The sequence below is a fragment of the Bos mutus genome, chromosome 14, assembly GCF_027580195.1.
Source record: "Bos mutus isolate GX-2022 chromosome 14, NWIPB_WYAK_1.1, whole genome shotgun sequence".
Classification (NCBI taxonomy): domain Eukaryota; kingdom Metazoa; phylum Chordata; class Mammalia; order Artiodactyla; family Bovidae; genus Bos; species Bos mutus.
Genome location: NC_091630.1, coordinates 59,977,754 through 59,985,630, shown reverse-complemented (window position 1 = coordinate 59,985,630; position 7,877 = coordinate 59,977,754). Strand labels below are relative to the sequence as shown.

At 41.2% G+C, this 7,877-nt stretch overlaps 1 non-coding gene across 1 annotated transcript; it reads left to right on the top strand.

Moving 5' to 3' along the window:
* Positions 1 to 355: 355 nt before the first annotated feature.
* TRNAC-GCA (transfer RNA cysteine (anticodon GCA)) lies at positions 356 to 426 on the top strand. The gene has a single exon. It is a non-coding gene; the product is annotated as a tRNA-Cys (tRNA).
* The last annotated feature ends 7,451 nt before the right edge of the window (positions 427 to 7,877 follow it).

The following is a 7,877-nucleotide window of genomic DNA, read 5'->3' as shown; positions in this document are numbered from 1 at the left end:
GGGGAGGGGCAAAATCAGAAGGGGATTACGAAGTACCAATGACTAGGTATAAAATAGGTAAGTTACAAGGATGTAATGTACAGTACAAGGAATATAGTTACTATTTTATATTAACTTTGTATGGAGTGTAATATATGAAAATACAGAATTACTGTGTGTATAACTAATATAACATTGTAAGTCTACTATACTTCAGTAAAAAAAATAAAAACAAGAAATGTAGCTAGGTAGATAGGTTGCTATAGATAAACAATAATATTCTTTATTATTATTGAGAAGATAGAGACTATAGAATCATTTTGTTATATATCAGAAAGTAATATAATACTGTAAATCTGTTATATTTCAATGGACTTCCTGGGTGGCTCAGTGGTAAAGAATCTGCCTGCAATGCAGAAGACCCAGGTTCGATCCCTGGATTGGGAAGATCTCCTGGAGAAGGAAATGACAACCCACTCTAGTGTTCTTGCCTGGCAAATCCAATGGACAGAGGAGTGTGGGGAGCCTACAGTTCATGGGGTCGCGAAGAGTTGAACATGACTTAGTGACTAAACAACAACAACAAATACAAGAATTGACTAAACCAGGTGATAGATTTGAAAGTGTTTCTTATGTTATTCTGTCTCTATTTCTTCATGTTTCTATGTTTTATTCATAAAAATGTGAAAATTAAATAAATTAATTTGAAAATATGAAAAATGCATTCATCTAAGTCCATAAGGCTTCATATTTGGGGGATTAAGGTTAAAGCTCAGATCCATTATTTCTGAAGTTGAAATTATACCTTCTTTCTTATTTATTTATTTGGCTGCATTGGGTCTTAATTGTAGCAGTAAGATTTTCATTGTGTCATGCAGGATATTTCTTTGTGGCTCATGGGCCTTCTAGTTGCAGCATGTGGGGTTAGTTGCTCTGGGCCATGTGGGATCTTAGTTCCCGGACCAGGGATCGAACCCTCATCCCCTGCATTGCAAAACAGATTCTTTACTGGGCCACCAGGGAAGTCCCTACCTTCTTTCATGTGCATAGTTTACTGGCATTATTATCACACAAAATGGGCTTGAGATTGGGTGAGATTGTGACTTCTAAATCAGCTAAACATACTTCTAAATCAGCTCTTGTGTCCTTGAATTTCTTCCTAGAGATGACACCCCCCTTCACAGCCCACCCTCCTTCAGGAAGTCTTCCTACAGCAGTACCTTCCTCTCTCCTTCCCCCACCAGCTTCAACAATTGCTTGCTCTGTGACCTTAGGCCATTTGCTCAAACTTTCTAATATGTGACTTTAGTGTGAAGTGGAGGTAATAGCAGAACCGCGCTCCTAAAGTTATTCTAAGGATTGAAGGAACTCCTGCATGTAAAACGCTTGGCACAATTTCTGCCAAATTTCCAGCACAGCTAACGTTGGCTCTTCTTAGTCGTCATCTGCCTTAGAGCAAGATTATTTGTCGACTCTTATGTTATCAAACCACTTGAGGGCAGGGGCACGATATGACTTGATAAATACACTCTTAAAGAGGGATTTGCTCACCCAATTGGTACACACATCCGGAAACTAGATTATCATGAGAGTTAGGGTTTTAGCAGATGAAATCTACAATTCTCAAGATTTCATCCTGAAATATCCCTGAAAAGACAGAAGATTTTAATGAGAAGTGACTGGATCTCCATGACAAGGTGCTATATAATTTTGTCAAGTTTTTTTTTTTTTTAAACTGTGGTAAAATAAAATTTTCCATCTTAGCCACTTATAAGCGTACAGTTCACTGGTGTTAAGTACATTCATGTTGGTGTGCAACCATGATCTGTCACCAGAGCTATTTCATCTTCCCAAACAGAAACTCGTCGATACTGACTTCCTTCCCACTCCCCCAGCCCCTTTCACCCATCATTCCACTCTCTGTCTGTGGGAATCTGACTTCTCTACTCTACGTACCCCAGGTAAGTAGACTCACACAGAGTCTGACATCTTCACGATACCCTGGGTAAGTAGGTTCACACAGAGTTTGACATCTGCATGACTGTCTTGTTCTACTCAGTATAATGCCTTCAAGTTTCATCCATGTTCTAGCCTGTGTCAGAATGTCACAGCCTCCTAAGCCTGAAGAAAGCTCCATTGTATGGATGGACCACATTTCCTTTAACCAAGCAGACACTTGGGTTACTTCTGTCTTTTGGTTATTGTGAATAATGCTTCTGTGAACATTGATGTACAAGCATCTCTTCAAAACACTGCTTCCAGTCCCTTTGGAAATACACCCTGGAGTGAACTGCTGGATCATCTGGGAACTCTTTGTAAACCCCGAAGAACCAACATCCTGTTCTCTGCAGCAACTGCACCATCTCACTTTCCTTTCAGCCACGCACAAGGTTCCAACTTCTCCATATTATTTCCAGCCCTTTTGGCAAGTCTTTTGCCTTCTAAGTGTTCCATAATTATCAAAGAAATAGCACGGGATCAGTAGATTATCATGGCTCTAACCTGACCTTTATAATTGGATCACACCTTTCCTTGAATTCTTGACTTCTAGCTTTGCACCTGCCAGCTGTGTAGCTTTGGGCAAATGATGTGATTTGTCTGAACTTCAGTCCACTTTAAGTATAAACTGAGGATCACAGCTCATAGGGTTCCTAGGGTTGTTATGGGATCTGAACAAAAAAATCATCATGAAATACTGTCATCTGCAACAACATGGATGGACCTAGAGATTATCATATTAAGTGCAGTTAAGTCAGACAGAGAAAAACAGATATAATACCACTTATATGTGGAGTCTAAAAAAATGGACACAAGTGAACTTATTTGCAAAACAGAAGTAGACTCACAGACAGAAAAAAAACTTATGGTTACCAGTGGGGAAATGTTGGGGGAGAGACAAATTAGGAATTTAGGATTAAAATATACACACTAATATATAAAATAGAAAACTAACAAGGACCCACTGTTCAGCACAGGGAACTATACTCATTATCTTGTAAAAATCTACAACGCAAGAGAATGTAAAAAGAAGGAATATATATATATATATATGTATAACTGAATCACTTTGTTGTATACTTGAAACTAACACAACATTATAAATGAAATATATAAAAATAAAAGATCAACTTCAATAAAAGCAAAACAAAACAAAATCATTGCCAAGTACTTACACAATGCTGCTCATACAGAACTCAAGAAACTCAACCTTTGTTACTACTTTTTGAAAGAGTTTCTTCTCAAGAAAATATTGATTATTTAAGGATGCCATCTTCTGCTAGTTCCATTACTACATATTTTCATTTTTGAAATGTCCCTTCTTTGTACACGTGTACACACATGTATGTGTGATACTTCAAATATTTAATTTTGATCTGAGCTGAAGGATGAGAAGTTAGTATCAGATTAGAGAAGTTCCTGGAAACAAGTTACCTTGAGAGGAACTAGTTGTTTGGAATGAGGGGGAGGATAGGGTCACTTGATCCAGGAAAAGACACTTCATAATAAACTTGATGGAAAGAGAACAAAATTAATGGTGAGAACAGAACGTTCATTCTCCCTTTCTCAGGAACATAGTTAGTTCTACAAATCTTAGAATAATTCACAGAAAACAGACATCTACACTGGAGAAAAAGAAGAAACCTGAATTACATTTCTAAGCAGTGAACTGTAGAACTGCAAAATAAAAATTTTCATTTCCAGCATAAATTTGGTGTCTATTTTGCTATTGTTCCTTTGAATTGAAACAAGCAGATAGTGTTTTTCTTCAATGTAGTACTTGATCATTTTATATAATACATATGAATCATTTTACAATTAGTAAAACAAAATTCTATTTATTAACTTAGGCAATATTAGGGAAGATGGCTATGTTGCACTAATAGAAATTTTCTTAAAAAGTCTTCAAGTTAAGTAATCTGTTGAAACACCCAAACACATATGTATTTGCACACAAGCTTCAGCCTTCAGGAAAGAAACACAGGGTGCTTCTCTGGTGGTCCAGTGGCTAGGACTTCGTATTCCCAGTGCAAGGGGACTGGGGTTCAATCCCTGGTCAGAGAACTAGATCTCACATGCTGCAACCAAGACCTGGTGCAGCCAAATAAATAAATATTTTAAAAAAGAAACACGGATAACATCTCTATAATGCCTATTTTTCATCTTGAATTTTGGAAGTGATGTGTTTCAAAGAACCCTTGTCTTCTCCGTGTTCTGTTTCTATTTGGAACAATAAAAGTACAAATGCTTTTTGCAAACATCTTTTAAGAAAGCTGCTGCTGCTGCTAAGTCGCTTCAGTCGTGTCCCACTCTGTGCGACCCCAGAGATGGCAGCCCACCAGGCTCCCCCGTCCCTGGGATTCTTCAGGCAGGAACACTGAAGTGGGTTGCCATTTCCTTTTCCAATGCATGAAAGTGAAAAGTGAAAGTGAAGACGCTCAGTCTTGTCTGACTCTTAGCGACCCCATGGACTGCAGCCCATCAGGATCCTCCATCCATGGGATTTTCCAAGCAAGAGTACTGGAGTGGGGTGCCATTGCTTTCTCCGAAGAAAGCTGGAGGGGAGTCCAATTCTGGAAAAGCAGAGCTTCAGATTGATTTATTAGACCTACCCCAGGGGTTTGGTTTTGTTTTCCTTTTTAGAGCAGGTTTTCCAGCTCCAAAGTTTACCTGAATTTCCTTGAGAAAGATCAGGACATAGAATTTTCATGCAGTCCTTGAAAGGTGCTTTAGGAAAACCCTAGCCAGCCCTGGACCAAGCACACCTCCGATAAAGAGAGGTCTCATTGACCCCAGGGAAAACGGCAGATTGATACCCCTTTTGTTGAACAGCCTGTGATTTCATTAATTTCATTGACAGTAATTCGGAGTGAAATTTATGAAGGCCACAGAGCAGAGTTAGTGAACCGCACGAAATGTCAGCGCGCCCACTCCTGGCTCCACCATCTCTGACTCTCTCCCCCACGTCCACCTGCTCTGTTTGCTTTGGCGGCTGCTCTCTCATCTCGTTCAGGAGGCTTCCTGCGACCCAGGACCTCGCTCCACCCTGGGTACCACAGCCCCGGGGGGGTCCACGCTCGTCTGAGCATCCTCAAGGTTTCACTGCCCACGTTTGGTTCTCTGCATAGGTACCGCACTCACACACACCACACACACACACACACCACCCCCTGACACACATACCACCCACACACATTCACATCCAGACACCACCCAGGCACACACACACACACACACCACCCCCTGACACACACACCACCCACACACATTCACACCCAGACACCACCCAGGCACACACACACATACACCACCCACCCACACCAGCCCCCCCCCCCACACTCCACACACATACCACCCACACACACATTCACACCTAGACACCATCCAGGAGCACACACATACACCACCCACCACACGCACACATACAACATGCACACACACGCACACCACCTCCTGACACACACACTACCCACACACAGTCACACCCACACACCACCCAGGCACACACACACATACACCACCCACACCACACACACATCACCCCCCCACACACACCACACACGCATATACACACCACACACACCATCTGTACCACGCCCCGCCACGCCCACCATAAACACACACCACACACATCACACACTCCACAAGCACTCCACAAACACTACACACCAAAATACCGCACCCCCACACACACACAACCCATACACCATCTGTACCACACACACAGTACATTCACACACATACACCCCACCATCCTACACACATGACATCTTAGATGCAGCACATGCAACCCTTCTCCTTAGGTTCACACCAGACGGACTCTCTGGAGTCCCGCTTACATTTCTGAAGCTCCACTTCCCCTCAGTCAGTTTCGGTTGTATGTTCTGTCACCTGCAGTCTGAAAAGTCCTGAATAACCAATTGTTTTTAGAGAAAATTGTTTTTCTGAGTTTGCCTGCCCAGTATTCTTCCAGGGTAGACATCTTAAGTTGTGTGTTTAGTAAACACTTTCATTTCCACCAGTAAAATTTGCATTGACAAGCCAAGGGGCATAAACTTAAATTACAGGAATTATAATTGAGAGTTCCTTGGCATTAACAATAAATAGATTTTTTTTGTTTTGATGAATATGATTTTTGTTTATGCATTTTAGGTGTTATGCCTAGATAAAAAGATAAGCATATAGCCATTCATGCAAAATATTAAGAGAAATACTTGGGTATTTTTAATGAGAAAAATGACTCATTAAAGACAAGAGACAAATTGTCTCACCCCTATCAAGTTTCTTTCAGGTATGAGTGTAAAATTTTAAGGCATTTCAAGTTTTCTTTTAAGAAGTAACTACTTTAACATGCGTTTAGAATGGACAGCATGCAGTCAGTTCATCGCTGATGGCCTTCTTGTAGTGCTCTCCTATCACTCAGATCATCTTCCTGGACATCAGTATTTTGCATAAAGCTCCTCCAGAGCCAGATGGTGACTGCGTAAAGTCCCCTGGGTACCATCTGATGAAATGTGATGCAGGAGAGGCAGACTGGAAGGAGGCAGAGATTTTTGATTGCTGTGACACATGTTTTCAAATTAAAAAAAAAATATGTAAGACCAGGTAAACACAGTTGACCCATTCTAGGGTCTTGGAAAGGGCCAAAATGAGTGTGAAACCCTAAAGCATAACTTCATTAACTTCAGCTAAATTCACCTCCGGGCAACACTGAAAAACTTTTTTGGCTGCACTGGGTCTCCGTTGCTACGCGCGGGCTTGCTCGAGTTGGCGGGGCTGGCTACTCTTTGTTGCCGCGCGAGGGCTTCTCGCTGTGGCGGCTTCTCTAACGGCGGAGCACAGGCTCTAGGGCCTTGCGAGCTCCAGTAGTCGTGGCATGAGGGCTCAGTAGCTGTGGTCCTGGGCTTAGTTGCCCTGCAGCAGGTGGGATCTTCCTGGGCCCGGGATTGAACCTGAGTCTTCTGCACTGGCAGGTGAATTCCCATCCACTGTACCACCAGGGAAGTCCAACACTGAACATTTGACTGAGTCGGGCTAGATCTCTGTTCTATCCCACTAGTTAGAAAAAGGAGACAGACTTCTTAGTTGAAGGTCTCTTGTAGAATCCTCGGGAGAAATACCATTTATACTTCTAGGATAAATACAATAATGTAAGTAATTTCCTGGCTATTTGTCATGCCTTTGGTCACTCCCTGAGGCTAAAATTCTACAGATACCACCTTGATTCCATCAGGTCCATGGGTTGAAGCTGGGAGATTACTTCCTGTTTGGCAGTTATAAAAGGTGAACCCAGTACCCCTATAGTGTACCTGGGAGCATGAGGTTTCTAAAGCCTTCCTGAATACTCAAGGGGCAGATCAGACCTCTTGGGGATTCTCTAGGGCCCCTTTCTCATCCTCCACCAACCTACTTATTCATCTTATAATGTAAGATTATAATGTATAGGCCCACCTGTGCTTTCACATTAACCTGATCCTGTTGACAAGAGCAGGGCCTTCCAGTGCAATACACTACCTAGAGGTGCAATAGTGTCCTAGCATTGAAAAAGAAACCACTTGAAACATTGTCGCCCTAAATCAAGCTGACATCTCCACCTCTGCATTTCGTGACAAGATCCTTTCAATAAATCTTACCTTAATATTTAATAATTACTTATGAAATGTGGGAAATGTTTTGCTTAGTTGTATACTAGCAAATTAATCAAAATATCCTTGATTATTCCATCCAGGATAAATTTTTTAACACTTAAAACCACCTCCTCACAAGAAATATTAAAAATATCAGCTTTTAAAAACATTGTGTTAGTTTCAGGTACACAGCAAAGTGATTCATATATATATGCCTAATTTTTCAGATTCATTTCCATTATAGATCATTATATGATATTGAATATAGTTCCC